The sequence below is a fragment of the Cydia fagiglandana genome, chromosome 14, assembly GCF_963556715.1.
Source record: "Cydia fagiglandana chromosome 14, ilCydFagi1.1, whole genome shotgun sequence".
Classification (NCBI taxonomy): domain Eukaryota; kingdom Metazoa; phylum Arthropoda; class Insecta; order Lepidoptera; family Tortricidae; genus Cydia; species Cydia fagiglandana.
The window spans coordinates 9,821,324-9,846,854 of NC_085945.1; the positions used below are offsets into that span (position 1 = coordinate 9,821,324).

At 39.7% G+C, this 25,531-nt stretch overlaps 1 long non-coding RNA gene across 2 annotated transcripts; it reads right to left on the bottom strand.

The window, feature by feature from the left end:
- Positions 1-19,345: 19,345 nt before the first annotated feature.
- LOC134670727 (uncharacterized) lies at positions 19,346-25,522 on the bottom strand. 2 transcript variants are annotated; one of them, XR_010099120.1, is made up of 3 exons: positions 25,049-25,522; positions 22,533-22,721; positions 19,346-20,322 (listed from the first exon to the last, which is right to left on the bottom strand). It is a non-coding gene; the product is annotated as an uncharacterized LOC134670727 (long non-coding RNA). The 2 variants fall into 2 exon arrangements; XR_010099119.1 differs by having other exon boundaries at positions 19,346-19,697; positions 25,049-25,520.
- Between the last annotated feature and the right edge of the window lie 9 nt (positions 25,523-25,531).

The window sequence follows — 25,531 nt, forward strand, 5'->3', positions numbered from 1 at the left end:
TGACGCCACACTGTGGGCTGAAATTAGGCTGTCATTGACATAGAAACCGAAGTTATTTTTATGTTTTCTTGATTGAAATCGGTTTTGCTAGGCATTGTTATAGTAACCTATGAATTTTAGACGATTAGGTATGAAAGTTGTGGAATGAGAGTTACGAATTAAAAAAAAAATCGGGGTGCACTCCTGGGGGCCGATTTTTTAAATTCGACTACTCGATTTCGTGTATTAAATTTCGTTCAATAATATCTCTACTACTAGGCATTTAAATTCTACTAATAGAATTGAAAACGAGTGGTCAATACCACTCGATTCCCAATTTCTATCGCTAGTATTTCAAAAATTAGCATTTCGCCGTTTTCCACCGATTTCCGAACGATCGAACGATCGAATTTCAAAAATCGGCCCCCTGGAGTGCCGACAGAAGTGAAAACTCAATGACTAGTCCAAGCACTACCTATGTATAATTGACCCATCCTCCTTACTATTGAAAAACTTTAGTTCCGAAATTGCTGGCTAGTGAGCTTAAATTTGTAGCGTTAATTGTTTAAAATTCGAATAGAAATTGTAAAATTACTTTGCAGACCTCGCATCTAAATATATTTGGTCATGATGTCATGATATTCTGAGTTTTCACTTTTATAAGCGATTTTATCAAGATGCAGCTTTATTGAATTATATTTGAATACCTAAAGTTAGAATGTAACTGAGATTCTCGTATTTCAGCCCGTACAAGATTAGAACATTGAGCTTTATTGCTTAAATAATATAAAAGTTCCAGTTTTAAATAATTCACCTGATTATGATACGTTATGACCTGGTTATGACTAAAGTTCTTTGGTGAATAACATTGTGCGTGACACATGACGTCAGCCGTCGTCGTCGTCGTTACGCGTTATGTGTTACGCTGTATCGAGTTTATCATTTTTTCCCCACCTCAAAAAGTGCTCAGCGCCGCTAAAGAAGTTTTCACTTCAAAAAAATGTATGGAGCAGGAACAAAAAAACATTATTACTTAGTCAAGAAACAAAACAAACCGTAATATCTTCGCAGGTGGTTATACTACGAATTATTTGTGATTTTTTGGCATACTACATATTATTATATCCGTCACGGGTGCGGCTTTTTTTAAAATCATTAATTGTTTCTATGGGAAAAGCACAAAAACCAAAGTCAACATAATATATATTAAGATTTTTTTTGACTGAAATGGGTCTTGCCCAGTATGTTTATGCTAAGTTGTAAGTTTCAGACGATTTGAGTCGAAAATACTAGTTATGATTTTTTTTCAAACAAAATGTATTTAGCCGGTACAAAAAATCAAAATATCTCACAACAGTTGACTTTGGTTTTCGTGCTTTTTCCATAGAAACAATTAATGTTTTTTTTTAAAAAGCTGCACCCGTGACGGATATATGTAATATGCCAAAAAATCACAAATAATTCGTAGTATAACCATCTGCGAGAATATTACGGTTTGTTTTGCGGTTCTTGAGTAGGTACTTAATAATGATTTCTTGTTTCTGCACCATACATTTTTTTGAAAAAAATTCGTAACTCGACAATTTTCATTCCAAAGCGTGTAAAATTCATAGAGTCGGACCAAAAAAAGTCTGCAGCGGATTTGATAGCCCACGCAGTGCAAGTGTCATTTAAACGTCATAATTTCATAGAAGTTTGACGTTTAAAATAACACTTTCACTGCGTGGGCTATCAAATCCGCTGCAGACTTGTATAGTACGATAGCTGCCTTTTAGGACAGTAAAAAAAAAAGTGGTCGGCCAAATCCTGTGTTGGCAGGTTAATGTGTCCGACCAATTTTGTGGTACCACGTAAGAGCTACAATTTACCTCATCGAAAAATAGAATGAAACAAACGGATTATAATAGCTTAATAAGCCTGTTGACTTATGGCTTAGTCGGCCTCACCTTAGCCGGGCAGTTTTTGCAGTCCGACCACATTTATAAAGAATAATAATTTCTTTATTGAAAATATGGTTTCTTCGCAGCTTGAACTTAACTTAATAATGCTAACTGAAAAAAGTCATAAGTAAATGAGTCCATGGAGGTCTTAGAGGGCTTTAAAAAAAAAGAAAACATTCAGTTCAAATTTTATTCATAAATCTATCTACTTAATATCTAAATAACGTTTTCTAACTACCGACGTGGTTTCAGAGTAACACTTACGTTGAGATGATGTCTCACAGATGTCAAAAATAAAAAGGTTTTCATCGATTTTTGACAAGTTTTGAATCGTATATCCTACTTTTCCACTACAGATAGAATGAGGAGGCATAACTGACATTTTATCACGCCAGGTGGCGCCTCCATAGTGGAGTTGCTGTCACTGTCAAATCACATACATTGTTTCCAATAAATTGTAAACATTCTCCTTTTTTAACCGACTTCCAAATCCCAAAGGAAGAGGTTATCAATGCGGTTGTATGTTTTTTTTTCTCCACAATACTGCAATAGTGTGCGACAAATTGTGGAAATATACCTATAGGATCTCCCTTTTTTCCCAAGGACCCGATATGCATAAATCGGTGAGAAAAAGCTTTGAGTACCAAAAAACTAAGGCAAATGACAAAGACCGTTTGTGTAGGCTGCAATTTAAGGAAGATAAATATTTTGGAAAGAGTAAATACACAGGTAAGCTAAGTTTTAACGAAGTAGTACATAATTTAGGGCATAATGGCTTGGCTACACATGCTGTATTCCATACGCATCATGACTTTGTGTACCTATCTGATGGGCGGGCGTATATGAAACGCCTTCTTGTACATGCAGGTGATCTAGGTATACACCAAAGCTTAGTTTTCAATCGAACACTTGTAATATAACAAGAAAAACTGCACGTGAGCCTTCCAAAATTTTAATAAATGGTAAAATACACAAGATAACCTCACATATATTAAGTGATTATCTTTGTATCAAATCAGCCTTTTTTCCATCAACTGTAGCATTTCTCCTTCGAAGCTCGGTTAGTAGAAAAAAAATTCCCACCTTTTACCAGTGGTAACTACTGGGAATAAAAATTCCCAGTAGGTACCACCAAACCGAGTTGGTGGTAACTACTAGGATTTTTTTTTCTCAGTAGTTACCAGTGGTAAAAGGTGGGAACTAGTGGAAATAACCCTTTTATTGTTAATAATTACTGTTAATCATAATCATCTTGTTATTTCTTCGACTCGCAAAGGCGTTATGTGCCCTTCAAACCATTTTATCTTATACATTTCATCTCTTAATGTCCAGTCACAATGTGTGGCATGAAATTTGATGCAAGTGGATTCTGCCGCACACCGCCACAATGAATTTGTGAAAGCCATCCGTAACAAGCCATACGTCAACAAGTTTATTTTAGCTATTATAATCCGTTTGTTTCATTCTATTTTTCGATGAGGTAAATTGTAGCTCTCACAGTCACGTGGTACCACAAAATTGGTCGGACACAGGAACCTGCCAACACAGGATTTGGCCGACCACTTTTTTTTTACTGTCCTCAAAGGCAGCTATAGTACCATACAAGTTTCATACGATTTTTCGATAAAAAATTTTTGATGATTTTTTTATAATTTTGGTCGGACTGCAAAAACTGCCAGGTTAAGGTGAGGCCGACCAAGACATACGTTAACAGGCTTATTTTAGCTATTATAATCCGTTTGTTTCATTCTATTTTTCGATGAGGTAAATTGTAGCTCTCACGTGGTACCACAAAATTGGTCGGACACAGGAACCTGCCAACACAGGATTTGGCCGACCACTTTTTTTTTACTGTCCTCAAAGGCAGCTATCGTACCATACAAGTTTCATACGATTTTTCGATAAAAAATTTTTGATGATTTTTTAATAAATTTGGTCGGACTGCAAAAACTGCCAGGTTAAGGTGAGGCCGACCAAGACATACGTCAACAGGCTTATTTTAGCTATTATAATCCGTTTGTTTCATTCTATTTTTCGATGAGGTAAATTGTAGCTCTCACGTGACCCAATAAATCTGGTCGGACTGCAAAAACTGCCAGGCTAAGGTGAGGCCGACCACTTTTTTTTTACTGTCCTCAAGGTCAGGTATCCTACCATACAAGTTTCATTCTATTTTTCGATGAGGTTTTTTTTGATGAATTTTTGTCCAACGTTTTTGCCATTTGTACAAAATCTGCCAGGTTAAGCCTATTAGGCCGACCAAGTGCGTTGGAAGCTACTAAATGTCAGGTACCTCTACAGGGTAGGTATATTCTATTTTTTGATGAGGTTTGTTTCATGCAGCCGGCCACCGGACTATTATTAAACGTCAAAACTTCTATGAAATTATGACGTATAAATAACATTTGCACTAGTTGCACTGCACTGCTTATAATGCTATCAAAATCATTGCAGAATTTTCTTGGTCTAACTCTATTCATTCACCAGTCAAGCTAACATGTAGATACAGGGTCAACCAAAACAGCCAAAAACGCGAGCGCAGCGAGCCCCAAATTTTTTGTTGACAATATCGCAAGGCTGGGTATCGATCTTCACCTGGGCCTAAAAGTCTGAAGTGCCCCCGTGAGGGGAACTTTCATGTGGAGTCAAAGCCGTGCTTCAGGCTTCAGGATAAGTAGTTGAGCACAGACTCCAACCTTCGGTCGGACACTAGTTTTGTGTGAGGAGAGAGATTAAACAACGATGCTGGCGGAACCGACGCTTCTATGACGTTACAAATACAAACCCGTAACGGTTCTTGCGGCCCTCAATTTACCGGATTTTTCTTTGATTTACCGGTATTATTGATTGACATTTCGGGCTTTTACCGATCAGCATCGGTAAAACTTGGGGTTTTCCGGTAAATCCTAGGTTTTACCGTACTTCGGGCTTATGTACAATTAAACGACGCATTAACACGGCAGGTGCACTTCGCCCCCCTCATCTTGGCAATGGCCGCGTAAAGCATCATCATCAGGCCTTTTATATATTTACAGATGATTAAAATAATTAAGCAGCATCTGTGATCTAGCGACAGGACCGCTCGTGGCTATATATATATATGACACAATTTTTGAACGGCATAATCGTCCACATTTCTGTCAAGTAATACGAGGGTCCGCACCAGGGATGTTGCGAATATTCGCATCCGCATCCGCGGAACATCCGCATTATTTTCAACATCCGCATTCGCATAAAATCGATGCGGAGCATCCGCATGATGCGGATGTCGACCAAGTAGGTACCTAACAGGAACGTATTAGAGACGGCACCGCTGGCGTAAGTGTAAAGGCTCCAGTACACAGTGGTCAAGGATGGTCCATGCCAAGCCATGCTTTGCAATGCGCAACAGTAGGCCTATATCACGTAGGTGTTCACACAATGGTGCATCAAAAAAAAAAAATTGCAGGCTCTGATTCATATAAATCTATAATAAACTGATAAGTCTCTTCATTGCTCCACAATGATGACATTTTGTGCTATTAACATTGAATCAAGCGGTCAAAAATTCAAGAAACTAAACAAACAATGGCGACTGTGTGCAGGGCCGGATTAACCCTAAGTCAAAGTAGGCAACTGCCTAGGGGCCCCGTCTCGGCTAGGGGGCCCCGCCTCGGCTAAGGGGCCCCGCCTCGGCTAGGGGGCCCCGGCGGCTCAGCGCGCACCAAAAAAAATTTTGTTCCATAGGGTCAAAATTCATGAGTAAATTATTTATTCTTATAATAATGAGTATGCTTTGTTATTTTTATATTCGATCCATTCTTTAATTTAATGAAATACTGTAATAAAATTGAAGCACTAAGTTACAGTTTACAGGGCGTATTCTGCGTACCTGTTGTAAATTTGTAATAGAGGTTTTCAGGAAAAATGGTTTACTTTTTTTCGAACAACTTTTGGGTTATGTCGACTCAGAATCACGATGACTATTGATAAAAACAAAGAAAAAGAAAGAATAAGAACGTGTCCCCAGTTTTTCATATGAATGCTTCACCTTCACTTTTTACCTTAATTTACCATTGGTTTGTGTTCCACATGTCCTCTACTTCAGCTTAGCCTTTGGCCTCGCTGCGCCAAGCTCGTCCTGAGGTCTCGCTTTTTAATACAATGGACATTGGTTCGTGTCTGTGCTCAACTATTTATCCTGAAGCCTGATGAAGCACGGCTTTGACTTCGCATGAAAGCTCGCCTCACTATGGCACTTCGGACTTTTAGGCCCAGATGAAGATCGATACCCGATACCCTTTTAACAAGCTTTCACAATTTGCGATATTTTAACAAAAAATTTCGCGCTCGCTGTGCTCGCATTGTTTTTTGGTTCTTTACAATAGCTTACACAGTGCAAGTGTTGTTTATACGTGTTCAGTTTTGACGATTAAAATAACACTTGCACTGCGAGTGCTATCAAAATTGTTGCAGGCTTATCTTGGTCTAACTCTAGTAATTTAAGTAATTTTAAACATATGGAGATACTTCATTATTAGGTTAATTCTAAATTCTAATCATGTGGCTCGGCGTTTGGTCTTATAGTCGGACAATCAGCTGTTCAGCCTCGCAAAATATTAACTATTGAGAAAATCAACTTTGTGGCACTAGTTGAGCTTTAGCCTCTAGCCTCGCTTTAAATTTGCCATTAGACGTAGATAGGAAAGTGACGCTGAAGCTCACATCTTTGGTATTCCACTGGGAATTGGCCTTAAGCCTAAAGGGCTCTCCCCACACTTGACACGACGCGGAATCGGCAAAAACCTATAGAATAAAGCTTTCTGTCCACGCAATAAGAGCGAAAAAGACATCGTTCGATTTGGATCGGCTCGGCCGACGCCTGAAGATTGAAATTAAAAACGCAAAATTATTTCTCTGTACTGAATATGCTGTGTGTAGAATTGACTATAGGGCGCCCCGAGCCTCGGACTGCCTAGGGGCCCCGACATGCTTAATCCGGCCCTGACTGTGTGAACACCACAGGCCACGGTACGCCACGATTCCTTTGAAGTGTGCCAAAAAACCGACAACTCCCCGATTGCTTACCACGGCTGATACAACTGACGGCAGTCGTCCGCCATTGCATACCATAGCATAGCCCCCTGTACACAATGGCCAGGGTGTGGCATGGCCCATCCTTCACTGTGTACTGGGGCCTTTATGTACGTAATTTCGTCATTATATATAACGAAATCGTCTAGATCCCGAAAAACCGGCCAAGTTATTGTTTATTAAATAAAACACACCTATGTGACGTCCCACAGGTAAAGGTACCTTATGGCGGTTGGCGCTTACGCTATTATTAACGCCGCTCCAATATTATTGCGGCGCCATGCGACGTAAGCGCCAGCCGCCATAAGGTACCTTTTGCCGTGGAACGTCACCTATATTCTTGTTCAAATACTAAACGGTTCGTTTTTTTTTAAATAAAAAATACTAAATATGTAACATTTGACGTTTTTTGAGTACCAAATCTTGACATCCGCATCCGCATCCGCGGATGTGAGGCTTTAAATATCCGCATCCGCGGATGTCATAAAAAATCTGCATCCGCAACATACCTGGTTCGCATTAAGGCGACCCTCATCGCACATATATGTCTTATTGGTTTTCGGGCCAAGTCTTGAAACCAGGACCTAACATTGGTTACGCGACCTCTTAAAAGGTGTTCTTCCACTCAACGCGGTGTGTTGCTAGGTCTTTCCATGAGTTGCAGTGCTTTATTGTTAAACGCAATCATATTACGCTTTACGCAGTCTTTAAAGCGGAGTAATGACGTCTTAAGTAGCTAACACACTATCGCACCGCACCAAGGTCATTGTGGGACGCACCCATAAGTAAAAGGGAGAAAGCGATATCTCTTTCTCCCTCTTACTTATGGGTGCATCCCACAATGACCTTGGTGCGGTGCGGTAGTGTGTTACGGCTCTTACGTTGCACTTGCCTAATAGCACTGTCCATTCGTTAAACATGCCCTAGCCGCCGCAAACGTCTCTGTTTGAGTAGCGCGGTCTCAGATTATAAGCGCGGTGATACTAGGAAGCTTAGCAAACTCCAGCGCACTTTCGTTGGTAACCAGTAACCCTGTCTTTCCATGTTATGTTTAGTATACCATACCTACCTACTCCGAAGGCAGCGCACGTGGAAGGTGTTAATTAAGTCTTCGTTCCTGATTAGCTTACGACGTCCAGGTTTCGGCCCCCTACAAGAGTATTCTCTAAAGACACAAGTTTGGTAGACAGTTATTATGGTCTTTGTCGTAAGGTGTTTGTTATTCCATACGAGTACTCTTGCATATAGCCCTTCGGTTTGCATTATAAGAATTCAGCTGTGACCCAGTTACACCTATACAAACTCTTTAGATAGAAATAGGTTTTTTTACCTTTTATTTTAGCATAGGTTTTTTTTAACGTAGTAGTTCCCTACGGTAAGTACCCTAAAAAGGGCAGCAAAATTAAGCCTACCAAAAATAAACGAAGTATTAAACACATTGGCGGCCCACCATCCTTCACCTAAAGTGTATCTCCCACGCCCCTTACAAATTTAGTGATCCCAGCATCTGACTATACATTTATTACTGAGGTCAATAAAGAGGTAACGAGCTTTCGATTCTACTGGTGATGCTCATGGGCACACAGAGAAGATTACGTGATGCCAACGGTGATGTTCAATGTTCATGGCAGCCAACGTGTTAAAAGATTAGCCTGCCAGGCTTTCCAGTTATATTAGGCTATATTGGTGTGCATATAAGTGAAACAACGACATATGTGCAACGTCTTGTAATATATTGATAATGATAGTAAATATATTTATGGAAGCATAGATTAAGTACATTTAATGTAGGCAATGACTAATGACATTCATTTATACAAATTAATAATAAAAATATCATTTAAAGTATATAATTATGGTCCTATTTTCCCGCACTAGTGCGTAAAATAGCACTTTTCGTGCGTATGTCAAAAGCTTAAAGGGCCATGTACTGTAAAACGTTGTACGATACACGTGCGAATAGGTAATTTGCAAATCGTGTGGATTTAAAACACTCCCTTCGGTCGTGTTTTAATTTATCGCCACTCGTTCGAATTTCCTCTTTTCCGCACTTGTATCGTAAATAACTATTCGCCGCCCTAGGCCCCAGGCCCTGTATAGCCGCCTCTTTCAATAGCACTTGAAAGAGGGTTCTATGAGGTTCATGTTGTTCTAACTAAACAGTGATAGTGATACGTTTCAGCATTAGAACATTATATTTTTCACCACACCTACTCGGAAAGGCTAGGTATAGCACTTCAAAAACTGATAGCAAAGTTGCATTTTATTCACATGTGAGGCAAAGTAATCAAATGCAAATTTTGAGTTGTTTTCTTATGTTTGCTGGTAGAACTGACTTTTATGATGATTTTGGATGATAAATATTTAATAGGTAACATTAATTTGGATTTGATTTTGTTTGATATTTTACATTTAATATTTGCTTCGGGTCGGTGTGGTGAAACATTTTGTGTTTCACTCGGGAGCAAATTTTGTTTAACCCTCGCGCTTCGAAACCCTCGCAACGCTCAAGATTCCATTTTTTTAACCACTCGCTACGCTATCGGTTCAATTTTGGAATCTTTCGCTTGCTCGGGTATCAATATTAGCACGAGCGATTGAACAACAACGTTGCCCCCGAGTGAGCGGGCGCGGGCGCGGTGGCGGCTGCTCGCGCGGCGGGCGGGGGCCTGATAGGGCTGTCGACATGAATCGCGAATATATAACATGTTATATGTTTACCATACCATAATATTAGAATGCTGCAAGTGTATATTTGCAAGTGTAAATATGCTTAACAAATTATTTAAAAATATTAATCAATAATTATCATGATAGTATTAAGGTTCAAATCTATGTAACGGCTCATACGAGTTAACATGTTTTGGTAATGTATTTAGGACGATCGACCACCTCGATGTAGACGAGTTGAATCTTAATACTATCACGATACGGGATACGGATTTAAAGGACATTGTTGCTTTAGCACGTGGCTAGGTATAATAGAGGTAGGTACGGGAGCTAAACCGCCCGTAGGTATAAAAGAAATAATGGTTTTTGTTAAAAGCTTAGGGTCTTAGGCGTAAAAATAAGGCATAGGTATATACTATAATAGTAGATGCAAATAATCCAATTAGCTCCAGGATGGTAGTGTAATAGACAAATTTTACCTAAAAATAAAATTTATATTAAGTTACTTACCTTGTTCCAAGCCTTCAAATTGAGATGGCGACATTCGTTTCATACTGGCAACACCACAGTTCCGATGACGTCAGGCGCAATACCGGCTTTTATAACGGGTTTTTTCCATGCTTTTTCGAATCCAGCTGGCAGGCTGCGCGCCAATGCTCAGGTCATTGGACTCTCAATTTGATTATCTTGACCTACCGTCCAATAGTATGACGGTGGACGGTAGGTAGCCACTGTAGATAGACAGGTGGCAAAATAGCCACTGTGGGTAGACAGGTGGCGAAGTTTTGTTATGTAAACAAACACAGTATTCAGAGTTGCTGAAGATACTTGTTTTGTTTACATAGGTAGCACGGTATTTCATTGACATACCCGTAGCTGAAAAAAACAAGCTTAAGACTAAACCCTACTGCTGAAATAAAAGCTTTAATAAATAATACTTACTCTCGCTGAAATATAAGTATTATAATTATGATAAAATGCGTATGTGAATGAAATTAATCGTGTAGTATAAAATAAAATCTAAAATTTTACAAAATGCCAGCAGGCAGCAATGAAATCAGGCTTGGAACAAGGTAAGTAACTTAATATAAATTTTATTTTTAGGTAAAATTTGTCTATTAAGTTGACTGTACCTTGTTCCAAGCCTTCAAATTGAGAAGTGTTTGTTATCGACTGCTGGATGAGAAAGGATTGTTAGTATTCAAAAGATCGCCAATGTGAATAAAAGACTAGATAGATTTATAAGTAAACCTGTATTGTATTACTATAAAAATCACTAATACCTGATTGGTATGACCTTATATTAATATTGATTAGAATACGTATATTATATCGTATCAAAACATCTATCTAAAGGATTAGAATGTGAATTAAGAGTTCTAACAGTTTTTCTATAAAACTTATGAAATGTAGTCGCACTTTGCCAATTGCCTCTTTCTAAGATATCATTAATATTATGATTATCAAGCCAGCCTGACGAAGCAACTGCGGAACGGACACTGCCCGCACTACTGTTTATATTAGCGTCTTTGAGGACTGCCTTTACCCATCCACCAATGATGGTTCGTGAAGCTGGCTTTACAGGACCACATATAGAAATAAATAGGTTATTTATATTCCCTCTTCGGTTCTGAGACAAGGAAATTAATAATTTTATCCAATAAACGGGATCTATATTTTTATTGTAATCACACGTTAAAAATTTCCAACCAGATTGCCTGCGCGATGAACTATCCGTCTTGGAACCGAATTCGGGCCAAAATATAATACAGTCAGAATCAATCTTACAACTGGAATCATTTATACTCAACAACGTCAGGTCGTGTACGCGTCGCCCTGAACAAAGCAATAACAAAATCGCACATCTCTTAGACACCTCAAATAAACTGGTTTGTAAAGGTTCGTTATTCTCCAAATAAGTACACAAATCTCTCACATCCCATATACTCTCCTTACGAGACATTGGTCTACTCAAAGCTATAGCTTTCAAAGCCTGGCGAACAACTATATGCGAGCTCAGCGGTGGGCCTGAACGTACGGGACAAAAAGTTGAAACAACAGATTTGTGTAGGCAAATCGTACTATGCGATAACTTTTCTATTAAGTGTAAGTCTGTAAGAAATCTGGCCAAATCTTGCGGTTCTGGATTGTCTCTGGCGACATTATGGGCAGTACACCACCTGCACCACCTTAGCCACGCTGGCTTATAAGAAGCTAACGAGGATTTTCGCCAACCGCTTGCAAGTAAATCCTTTTGCTTATCGTTCCACGTTCCTAGCAATGCGGCCCACCCTGTATCAGCCAGACTTCTAAAGCTATCCGCTTGACATCGATTGGAGGTCTCAGAGTCTGCGTGTCTACTAACCGGTTCTCCAGGTCCCGAATTTCTATTGGAGGGGCCAGGGATCGGCTCTTCAGGTCGCTGCGCCAAAACACCTTCTCCCAATTCGGCACGATCAATAGGTACATACCCTCCGCGTCGTTCAGGTGACCGAGAACTCTCGGGATTAGACACGGCGGAGGAAATATCCACGCCAGTTGATACACCCATCTCCGACTGAACGCATCGACGAAGGACGCATCCGGATCCGTCTGGTCTAGAGTCGCATATGCCGGCACCACATGGGCTCTTCTCGACGCGAAAAGGTCTATTTGCGGTGTATCCCAAACCTTGAATATCTGGTGCGTCGCTGGCGACAGCAGGTGCCACTCCGACTGACCGCGAAACCTTGAGAGTCTGTCTGCTTCCGTGTTGTATCTGCCGGGAATGAACTGGATTGTCATGTGAACGTGATAGCGGTCCAGCGCATCCAGTACCCGATAAGTCATCTCCATCATCTGCTGTGACCTCGTACCGCCTTCGTTGCGCAGATATGACACAACCGTTCGATTGTCCGACATAATCATTAGAGACGATTGCGTCAGTAAGTGGCTCTGCGATGTTATTACCTTCTGTACTGCCATCATCTCTAGGAGATTTGAATGTTGACGAGCCTCCCACTGCGACCATTGGCCAGCTAACTGCTTGTTGTTGAGCAGAGCGCCCCAGCCCTGGCCCGACGCATCCGTAGTCAAAAAGAACTGGGGCGCTGGAGGGTGAAGAGGAGATGTGGCAGTTACGTTGTGGATCCACCAATCCAGCTCGTTGTATAGGGTTATTGGAAGCTTTACCTTCGTTCTTGGGGTCATGTGCAGCAGCTGGTTGCAAAACGTCATCAACAGCCTGCTGTTGAGTCGACCCCTTGGAACAACGAAACTGGCGAAGTTCACTAGACCCAGCAAAGATTGGACCTGTTTTAATGAAGCGCACCTGTGATTTACCATCTGTTGGCACTTTTGCACAACATTTTGAATCTTTGCTTCTGGGAGTGACTTCAGGTTGCTCCAAGGGTCCCATCGAATACCCAGGAACTCCATGGACTGCTGGGGCATTAAGACGGACTTTCCGTAATTTATAGTCCAGCCTAGGCCCTCGAGAATCTGTAGGGTGAGTCTTACTTGATTCTGAAGCAATGATCGGCTCTGGCATGCAAGAAGAAAGTCGTCCAAATATACGATGACCCTGATACCACGAGATCTCAGCACTTCCGCAATCCAGTTGGTGACTAGAGCAAATGTCCTCGGAGATGATGCGAGACCGAACGGCAAGGAGGTCACCTGCCAAAGCCGGTGCTGAAACATTACCCTCAGGAATCTCCGGTGTGAGGCCTTGACTGGAATACGAAAGTATGCGTTGTGGAGATCGAGCTTTACGAGCCAATCTCGTGGTTGAAGGAAGTCTGGGACCTTGTACAGTCAGCAGCAGAAGTCGCTATACACTCCAGGTGCTCAAAGAGAGGTAAACGTTTAAACTGTCAAAAAGTTGTTGACTGTCATGATAGCATTTACTTGTGAGCGCTCAACATGTCACAAATATCTTAACAGTCGCTATTCATTAATTTCTACACTTACAACAAATCATTGATACCTTAGCTGTCAAAAAACCACTGGTATCTAAGCGGTCAACGTGTCAAATATATCTGAACAATATGGAAAAATAGACTTTAAAGCATACAAGTATGGTCGAATATTGAATAAAAGATAGCCATGCTAATTTCAGGTAAAGCGTTTTGACAATCATCGAAAGCAGTACAGTCTTGTCATCACATACATCTATCTCACGTTTTGCCCTTCAACCATTTGACAGGAGCCTCTCGGTCAACTTACTGCAAACTATTTCTTTTAACAGAATCGTCAAGACGAATGACACATAGCAAAAGCTAACTGAAGCCGAATTAAGAGCCAATTGTCAAGGCACGTCGTGGTCTCAGTAACAGGCGTTTGCTTTTCAAAGCAGAGACCGCGGGTTCAAATCTCAGTCGTACGCACCTAGAGATTACAGCTTTTTGTTTTTTTTTTGGATTTCATTTCTATTATTAATTTGTGTCTTCTGGTTTTATGTTAATTTCGCATTAGTTTATATAATTTTTGAAGATAATGTCACATGTAGCGTATGTACGACTTTCTATCAGGACGTTGTAGGTTTGAACCCGCAGTGGGCGTTACTTAGATTACTCCTGTGCGGAATGCCATTTGATATTTACTACTCAAAAATCACGTTTGTTGTATGGGAGCCCCACTTAAATCTTTATTTTATTCTGTTTTTAGTATTTCTTGTTACTTATAATAGCGTCAACAGAAATACATCATTTGTGAAAATTTGAACTGTCTAGCTATCACGGTTCCTAAGATACAGCCTGGTGACAGACGGACGGACGGACGGATGTCGATGGACAGACGGACGGATAGCAGAGTCTTAGTAATAGGGTCCCGTTTTACCCTTTGGGTACGGAACCCTAAAAATGCTGGTATCTTCGAAAACTGACTAAATTAAATTAAAGGATATGAAAACAATGCATTTTATTCATTTCAGACATCATGTTTCATAGTAACATTTATTGCTTAAGACCTACACAATCGATATCTAAATAGAAATAGTCTTAGTTTTATTTTTCAAAACGTTCGGGGTTCGATTCCCGAGCTGAGTACACATTTTTTTTTAATGTATGAATGCAGTTTTTCGTGTTACTAAAATCGATGACATGATTCCTAAGAAGAGATCGGTGTATATCGTATAGTATCAGATTTTCCCATACTGGCCGATCTAAATGGGCCACCCTGTATAGTATATTTTACTACAATAAGTGGGCTAAATAAATATATTAACATAGGTATATAATATGATCAACGGTTTGGAAGAACAGCTGCATATGACAGTTAAAATAAAAAAACCGATCATTCTAGTAGAACCTACTTATTTATTGTATAAGTTTGACACTTAACGATAAAATACTTCTTTAAGAAAGGAGGTGTCAGTTCGTAGTGCTACAGTATTTATTTTAAAGTTAAACAGATAAAATGTTGATGCTTAGTTACCATTGAAATAACAACTGCTTAGCAACTGGTGGCACCCTGGCTGCTGACGTACGTGATTGGCAGTGCGTGTAGGTATTAATGACAGCAGCTTGAATTTGATTGCTTAGTTACCACTGATTTTTTAACCGTTATTGTCATTGTGATTAAATAAGGGTGTATGTGTTAAAGAAAAACTCAGAAGTTAAGGTATTTGTGACGAACTGAAAGCCTACGTGAAAATGACATCTTAGATGTACTTATTTTTGTGACGATTGAAGTGTATATGTTTTCTTGGACACCTTGCCCGCTCAGGTATATCTGCTGCTGACTGTACATATTGATGAGGTGAAATTTGGCCACATATATTTACTGGTTTAGCTGTCTTAGGTTGAAGACTGGGCGTACGCTCCCACCTTTTTTTGGAACCAGAAACATGTTCGAAACAAAACTTGGGGTCAATGAAGCCGGCTCTAGCACACCCTGTTCTATCATGCCTTTCATTTGAGCGATCATTTCCGGACTTTCCTTCGTGAATAATTTTGATGAAAGTCTGGAGGGGTGAACTAGAGGCGGTTTTTTGACAAAGGGTATCCGGTACCCAGACAGAATTTTGACTATGTAGTCTGGAGCCCCCATGGCTTTCCATTGGTTTATATAAAGCTCCAGTTGACCCGCTTGAAAGCCGAGATAGTCAGTCGTAGCGCCTGCGAGATCGCTTACCTTGCCTGTTCCTGTAATATTTGTCGCTTCGCTGATTGGATCGAAATGGCCCAGCCTTTCGCTTTCTGTCCTGAGGAGCCTGAGCGGGAGCAGCAGAGGGCCCAGGATACACGCGGAAACCAGAATAGTCCGCAGCCTTCTTGCTCTGCTCCGGCTGTGAGACTCCTTGCGCAGGAGCTCGTTTGCTAGCAACTCCTTGCGCAGGAGTGCGTGGACAAAAAAATACCTTGTCGATTCCGCCATTCTTCGTTATACACTCAGAAAACCGCTTGTCATCGAAGAGGTGCTCTTGTGTAGGAGGGATCTTTCGAAGAGATTCCTTCATGTAGCGGTCCTTGACGAAGTGCAGTACTCCATCTCTCCGTTGCTGGATAATGTCTGCGCGACGACCACAGACCATCTGCAAGAGGTCCAAGTGAATGCGAGAATAGTCACCCTCCGAGAACACCTCGTTGATTTTGTCTGCTACCGCCTCCACCGTGCAATCGCCTTGCGAGCTTATCCAAGACACGAAGGTCTCAAAGCCAGCTTTCAATTTCTCATTTTGTATGATGAGAGCATGAGACACAGCAGCTAGAGTCTTTTCCGTAACGGCGAGGGCACGGTTACGATCAAAAGACTTTATCATGTCATTACTTTCCAAATCAGTAAAGCCAGGCGATGACACGTACGTATTCTGAGCATCTATGTACCGTACCTGCGACCAGTCGTTTGAATTGAAATGCTGCAACTTGTCCAAAATATCAGCATGCTCCTTTGAGGTTATCGCGCCCGCTGACTTGAGGGTAGTCTCAAGTTTGAAACTAATATCCTTTGCAGGCCCCGGGACAGGCACCGGAGGAGCCTCTGGAGTCTCCAGATCTTCAGGCGAGACAATTGATAGCACGTCCGAATCACTGGAGTATTCCCGCGGGCGAGTAGAGAAATTGTCACGTAAAGACCTTACCTCGTTGGCCAATTTGGACACTACATCCTCTAACCTGGTCATCCGCTCATGCTCAGTTAAAGCCGTTGCACCCGGATCATGTTGAACATTATTAGTATCTGAACTCGCCATAATGGAACTGAAATTATTTAGAAAATTACTTAGAAAATTTTCTAAACTAATAGGTGTTTCCTCTGCCAGAAACAAATCGCCAATGACCTGAGCATTGGCGCGCAGCCTGCCAGCTGGATTCGAAAAAGCATGGAAAAAACCCGTTATAAAAGCCGGTATTGCGCCTGACGTCATCGGAACTGTGGTGTTGCCAGTATGAAACGAATGTCGCCATCTCAATTTGAAGGCTTGGAACAAGGTACAGTCAACTTAATATGTGGTTCGTATACTTCGTATGCGTGCATGCTGTGCCTCCATCAATTGGTTGAACAAGACAGATTCGAACTGTCGACCTCCGTCTGTGGTGATGTGAAGAGCATCAAGCATGCCAAACCGAGAAATCTACCAAAACCAAACCAATCTACTAAAAGTTTGCAAAGCTCACCGTTTCTACTACTGTTTTAACATTGTTCTATTGATAAATTACTTGGCTATCGGCTACCATAGTATTTGCGGATTCCTGAATTCGACGCCACTTTTATTCTACACGTCGTGAAAAATATTGCGGCGTCGATTTTGGCGTCCTTTGTGTGACGTAACACAAAAAAAACACATACATTTTCTTCATTTTGTGTTACATTCTTTCATATTTTTGTGAATATTCCATTGTGTTACCTACACTTTTTTGCAATTCACTCGTTTACGGGTTTTACTAGTGCTGCACTCTGGCAACAGAACATTGTATTCTCTATCGCCATAATTTGTGACGTTTTCAACCAAAAGGTTAACATTGTCGGTTGTCGACGAGGCTGATTTCAAATTGAAGCTTTATGGAAATAGCGCCTTATTGACAACAGATAATAAGAACCCATTTGGTTGAAAATGATACATTTGTCCCTATTAACATAATTTAGCCATAATTTCATGAAAGCATTTTTCAGCTTTAGATGTGCATATGCAGTCATGCACATCTAAAGCTGTAAAATACAGACTTATAATTCGAAATGTAATAAGTGACTTAGGAACATATTCCGATTGATCAAACTTTAATTATTCTATGTGCGGCAATTAGCACTGTACGTAAATACATACCTATTTCGAAAATTTAACCGGCCATATGTAAGTACTTACTGCAACTACAAAACGTTGTGCGAATAGTTAAGGTGGTTCGCTTTCCATACAAAAAACAATTGCGTTATATTAAGTAATTACACACTATTAGGTACTTATGTAATTGTTTTTTTTTTGTATGGAAAGCGAACCACCTTAATTGCCAACGAGAGGCGATAAATTGAAACACGATCTATAGGTCAGGAAATGAATGCTCAAAAAACGTTGTAGAGGGAAATGCTAGGAACACAGTTTTTGACTCCGTAACTTTGTTTGGACTATAACTAGTCTACCCCCCAGCACCGGGGCTACAGCCGGGGACTTTTGATATGTTCACCTCCTAACTAGTCCAAACAAAGTTACGTAGTCAAAAATTGTGTTCCTAGCATTTCCCTCTATAACTTCTTATTGCTTGGCCTACTAAGGGAGTTCTACTTTTCGAACATGTATGTTTGGGACTGCTTCTAACTCGACCTAGCAGAGATACTATTTTCTTGCGCATGATTGCCAGAAAACTTCTAGCTTCGCAAAACATGCCAGATGCACTACATCTACGAGGTAAGCCCAACAGCATTCTGAATGCATTGTTATACTGCACTTTTAATGCATCGTAGGCTCGCTTCGTATAGTTAACCCACAGGCCACTCGAGTAAAAGGAATGGCAATATGCTCTAAAGAGCGTTGTACCTTGACATTACTGATATTAGTCTGGCTAGCCAAAATTTGTTGACAGATATTTCGTTGTTGTATCACCAATTGTCTATGATTTAAAAAAAAGCTAAAAGTTAGTTGACAATTTATGTCATTCATTCAAATTATTTGCGGTTTATAAGGGGTTTCTTTTAAATAATATTAATAATTTCTATACTGAGTGAGGTTCGCAAACTATTATTCAAGCTCGTAAATAATTACGACAATGTGCGAAGTCGACGTGTAGCGTTGTATAACGAAAAACTGCAATGTTTACAACTCCTAACCAAATGTAAACAAATTAGGAGGTTGGTGCTCTATAAATATTTTGATACTTTAAGTACTAGTTCTAACATTTGCCTATTACTTTGATTAACTACGTGAATTTATTAATGCCTGAATCCCATAAATAGGACAAATGTATAAAGAAACGGATAAACTAAAAGTCCTGAAAAATATCTATAAAATCTAAATATTGGAACGTAAACATATGTGTTTGTCGTTGACTGCACTTTAAATAATGGTAGAAATTATGTGAGCTGACTTAGAGTGCACGTAAACGTTTATTTAACTTATTTCCTTAGGTACCTTACTTGTACACAGAATATCAAAAATACTATCTAGTATCAAAACTATAATTCCTAGTACACAAAGTGTGACCAGCCCAAGATTTTATGAATTTCCCGCCAAAAATGTAGGTAAAATTTCAGTAGCCAGACTATATTAACATAAAAGGTTTACATTTGCTCCATGTGAAGCTGTTGGAGGAAAGAAAATAATAAAACTCATGAACTTTCCTTTTCAATATTTTACTGACAGGTGAATAGGTTCTAAAAATGTAGTGCAATTTCCTTTACCTTCGTATTTTCACGGATACGTCCGAACGTCTCATATATGCTACTTGTATTTCAGTCAATACAAACAGTACTGAGGCGAGGTTGACTAAAGTAGCTTTTATACCTAACTATTCGTATCTTCCCCTGCAATTGGCGACTCACACGAAGACGTCAGTCGCCCGAGGCGCGCGACGCACGTCCGGCGCCGGCGACTCAGCAGAGACTCATTCTGGCTGCTTGTATCAGCTCCTGAAATTTGAGAATAATTATATTTAGAATATTTGTTTAAAATGATTTTATCAGTGCAACATGAACTTTAATTCACTTTCATAACTTTCCTGGCTTATTTTATATAGGCCCTACATACATAGATGTCGCTAGAAATAGGTACGTAACTTTTCTGAAAACCTAAATGTTAAATGTTTTAAAATTATGCCTGCTTATATGACCTTGTATTATCGTAGTTTATATAAACTGATATGTCGTTTTTACAAACACTCCCTCAGTGGACTTGTTGTACAAAGTAGCAACAAAGGTCTTTCAAATTCTGAAAGTGTCATTACGGGATTGTCCATATGAGTATGACACCAACGAAACGGCCAAGCCGTACTGTTTGACCAAGATGTTGGCTTTATACTGTTAGAGCTTATAAAGTTAGGAATGACAGAGTAAAAGTCTTGGTACCTACTACGGGATCTGATAACTTTTTTAGTGTAAAAGCTTTATGCAACTAGTCTTGGCAACACTTTACATTAAATGTTTTCGTGGGTTGTTCTAACCTCAAAAGTAGTAAGGTTGTGTGGAAGAGATCGCTTTTTAGCGATAAGACCGCCTGTTGTTTAATCTCTTCTTCCTGTATTATTTGTATTGTTTTCTGTAATGAGGTGTGCAATAAAGAGTATTTGAATTGTATTGTAGTATACTGTAATTGAGGTAATCTGAAAAAAAAACCGGCCAAGTGCGAGTCGGGCTCGCGTTCCAAGGGTTCCGTATATTACACAATTTTTAAAAATCAGTGCCGGATTAAGATATTTTGATGCTTTAAGCATTTCTAGACCATGGTGCCCCCTCTCCCTAGGGTCATCAAGATTACATTGATTTTTTTTGGTAAATTGAGAGAAGTTCAATGCCGCATTACAGCTGAGAATGGAAATCAGTCACATCATTTTATCACGAAAATTGACAGTGCCGTTGCAGTAATGTTGCAACAGATTACCTAATACTGCTGCAGTCGCCACCCGAATGTCACCTTTATCATATCTAAGAAAGTGATTGAAACGCGAGCGAAGCGAGCGCGAAAATTTTTCGATATAAAAACGCAATATAGACATAGAGACGATAGACAGTTGTACATTTTTACTTTTAGTATGGAAATCAGTCACATCATTTTATCACGGAAGTTTTAATCATTTTTTATCATTTTATTTGCGATAAAAAAGGTTATATACAAGTTGTTTCTGTAAAATTATACATTTTTAAGTCCCATCTTTCTTAACTGACTATGCAGCATGCAAATTTTAGTGTAATATATACCTAACTTAACCTACTTAAACTAGTTTAATACAAATTAATTATCAACAACAATAGAAATAAAAATACACTGTCAATTATGAAATAATAATATATCATGTATCTATCTCAAACAAAACCACTTCAATTAACATAATTTAAAAACTAGATTGTTGATTTACAAGGTATTCATTAATAGAATAAAATGTCGAAGACAGCAGCCATTGAAAAAGTGCTCTTTTAAATTTACTATTGGGCAATTCTCTTATGTTGTTGGGTAACTTATTAAATATATTGACACACATAGCATAACAATTTTTCTTAAAAGTGGCAGTTCTTTGCATTTTATTTATGACCAGCCTGTTAGTGTTCCTAGTATTTCTTAGGAATACTTCGTTGGCTGTTTTAAACAGGTCTATATTTAACTTAACTAAGTTGACAGTACTTTGCAACAGAGTAATGTTGCTGCAGTCGTCACCCGAATGTCACCTTTGTCATACCTTAGAAAGTTATTGAAAAGGCGAGCGAAGCGAGCGCGAAAATGTTTCGATATAAAAAACGCAATTTTACTTTTAGGCCGAACCAGGCCCGAATCCTGGCATTTTGGTGCTCCCCCCTGAACGTGGTGCCCTAAGCACGTGCTTGTTTTGCTTATTGGTTAATCCGGCACTGTTAACAATGTATTTTTTATGTGAAACGTGAGTGAAATCTAACACTTTAAACTCTCGCGTTTTGTACATATATTTAATTACACAAACGGGTCTACCGCGTTTGGACGCGCGTTTGGTTGGCGTTTGTGGGTTTGTTGGGACGTCAGTCTTTCCGTGACCACAGCTAGTGCAACTCAGCTGAAACGTCGGAATTAAAGGTAAAAACAATGAAATTATATCGCGGTAGACCCGTTTGTGTAATTAAATATGTGATTGAAATCTCTTTAAAAAATCCGTAGGGGTCGGATCTAAAACTGTAATTAAGTCCGACTCACGCTTGACTGTACATTTATAATAGGTTTTCCTGTCATCTATAGGTATAGACCTATTTTATGTATTTTTTTCAAAATTTTAGACTTAGTAGTTTCGGAGATAAAGGGGGGGGGGGGAATGGACATTTTTTGCCTATTTTCTTGAATAACTTCTAAACTGTTTATTCGAAAATTATAAAAAAAATATATTTGAGATCCTTACAATAAGCTCTTTATTTTTTATTTTAATTTTTTCATTTACCCCCCAAAAGTGGCCCCCATGTTTAAAATTAATTTGTTTACGTTACATGTCCATATTTGGGTCACAAACTTACATATGTGTACCAAATTTCAACTTGATTGGTCCAGTAGTTCCGGAGAAAATCGGCTGTGACAGACGGACAGACAGACAGACAGACAGACAGACTGACAGACAGACGCACGAGTGATCCTATAAGGGTTCCGTTTTTTCCTTTTGAGGTACGGAACCCTAAAAAGGACTATAATTATTAAAATCATTTAAATTAATTAAGGTAAATGTGTGGAAGACTGTCAGGTAAGACGACAAGCTCTTTCAATCCTTCAACTCTTGCACTTGTGCATTCTCTACTTACAGAAGTTTTGTAGAGCAGAATAAGCGAATCCATGTAGATGTAGTGTAGGGACGCTCGGCAGGAAGCAGGTGGGCTGTCGATCACGTGTTGCGTTCATTCAGCCCAATTCCCTAGAGTTGGAGCTGCAGCTAGGTTACTGTCCCGGCGGCATTAAGTGCCACACCATTCTCCTCGAATCTTCTTGTTTTCCTGCAGAACAGAAGAACATCTTTAAGTTCGTTTTCTTTCAGTGTGTCTTTACCGAATGTATTATATCGCGGTGCCGCATACATGAATTACATGATAAGTTCGCCTTTGTACTAATGATGTGTGTTCTTTCATGTTTTATGTTTCTTTTTGTACAAGGACTATACCAAACAAATTTAAGAATATCCACAGATGGCTCAAAAACAAATGAAGGGACCGGATGTGGTGTCTTCTCGGAGGACCTGAACATATACATCTCAAAACCCCTGGGTTACACTGGGAACACAATACGGGATTCCAAGCTGAATGTGTAGGAATAATGGAAGCTTGCAAAGCGATAAAAAGACGAGAAGTAAAACAAGAAAATATACTAATACTGTCAGACAGTAAATCAGTACTGCAAGCACTAGGTAGCTACAAACTTACATCGGAACTCATACTTGAATGACATCGAGGCCTCACTGAAGTGAGCAAAGAAGGCAACAAAGTAACAGTATAATGGATAAAGGGGCATAGTGGATCAAGAGGCAACGATGCAGCGGATGAACTGGCCAGGAAAGGTTCAGAAACCAGCTTCACAATAAGTTGTTGTTGTCCTAAGGCACCCCAGAGGTGCAAAGGGCCTTCACAAGCTCGCGCCACGCCTTCCTATCTTCAGCGACCACTCTGGCCTCGCTCCAGCTCAACCCGACCGCTCGTAGTTCATTTGTGACGGACTGCTGCCAAGAGTGTCACAATAAGTACTGGACTAAAATGAACACCTGTAGGCAGACCAAAGAACAAAACTACAAGCTTACACCAAAATATTACTAAAAACACCCAGACACGTTTTACGATTACAGTGAGTTTTTTAATATTCCACTAGTAATTTAATAATTAATACAGGCGTGACATTTGTATAGTACCGATATAAATTACATTCTCATTGTTAATAATAATTTCGATATATTGCAAATTTTAACGATTAATTTTATTTATATAATTTGGATTATGTTTACAGGTATATGCACATAGAATACTAGACCAATACTAGTACTTATATGGAAAAAAAGACATGTAACAAATTGTTATCAATAAATTTTTCATTTCATTTCATTTCATTCATTTCATTTCATTTCACACCAACTACGCAAAATAGTAGGATTAATCACAGGTCATAACAGACTAATCCAGCGGTCGGCAACCTTTTAGCAGCCAAGGACCAAATAGTAGTTACCGAAGTTGATGCGGGCCGCACTTTGTTAATATTTATGACTTTATCAGACATTGTTGTTTGTCAATATTACATACAAAATAGCCTAGGAGGCACGCGGGGTGCAAGTGACAGGTTCGCGGGCCGCTTGTTGCCGACCGCTGCACTAATCAAACACCTACATAATATGGGTAAAACAGACAGCCCCATGTGCAGAGTGTGCATGGAAGAAGAAGAAACAGTAAAGCATATTCTCCTACACTGTAGGTAGAAGGTAGAAGAATACAGGAACCAATACCTAGGGACTCCGTGCACATTGAAGGAGGCAGTTAGCGACCTGAACTGCTAGGTGTCATGGAGGAGCTGGGGCCACCCCATAAACACAATTTTTTTGCTCTTAAGTAGTAGTTTTTGATGGTGTTTGACCCATTGATCAGTGACCCAGTCTCAGTTTTTCTGATAAACAGCTGTCTTAATGGACTCACCAATATGTTTTGCAGAAACCTCCACCTTGTAGCATACACCTTGTTTTCTCAGTCAATCTCAATATAAATAAATATATTGGGACATTTTTACACAAATTGACCAAGTCCCACGGTAAGCTCAAGAAGGCTTGTGTTGTGGGCACCCAGACAACAATATAATTATTCAATATACAAATATCTGTCTCATCAAACAAATAAATTCCCTAACCAGGATTTGAACCCAGAACCATCAGCTTCACCGGCAGGGTCACTAGGCTAGGCACCCACTAGGCCAGACTGGTTGTCAAATATAACCAAGATATTCTTTTGAACAAACTGCCATGTCACTGCTGGTTTCAATCTGTGCCCTTCATAATCTACATACTTACTGCTGTCTGTCTCTCATGCAGTCTAAAAAAATTAAGTGTGGGGTACAAACTTTGTGTCGGTCGAAAGTCGAAACCCTCTTGCCTTATCTCCTGATCCACCTTTCAATACTGGTCATCACTCAAGTAATTTTCCAAATTTCTGGGAATACTTCTAGCTCGAGACAGAGGTTAAATATGTGCCATAGCGGCTCCGCCAGCACCATGCTGTACAGTCCATACGCACGAGGGAATACCATGCGGACACGAAGATTTTTTTAGCTTAAGTTGTTGAATTGCGGCACTTACCTCCAACTTCGGCTTCTCCATTAATTAATATTTTTTCAGTACCTCGTACCTCTACTGAGTCTACTGTTTCTTTTATTAGAATTCATTTTATTGTATTTGTAAACCAACAAGTGTCAATACAATACTGTCAATGTCACTGAAAGATGGCACTAGAAAAAACCGATTATTTTTAAATTGTCAAGAGCTAATGTCAGAACGTCCCTACTAATTTTGACAGCTCCCTTAAAAAAAAGAATCTCTCTGGTTTTTGGCTTCCTATTATTGGGTCGTACATTATTGGGTCGGGCTTTCTCGACCTGTACCAATAATGCGCAGCCCAATAATTGAAAGCCAAGGGACTCAAATTATTGGACGCGAATTATGGGGTCGTACATTATTGCCCTGTGAAAAGAGTGGCTTCGTATTATCGCCCCGGACCAATATTGCGCGGCCCGAGAATGCTCAACCCAGGAATGTACAGCCCAATAATACGCGTCCACCATG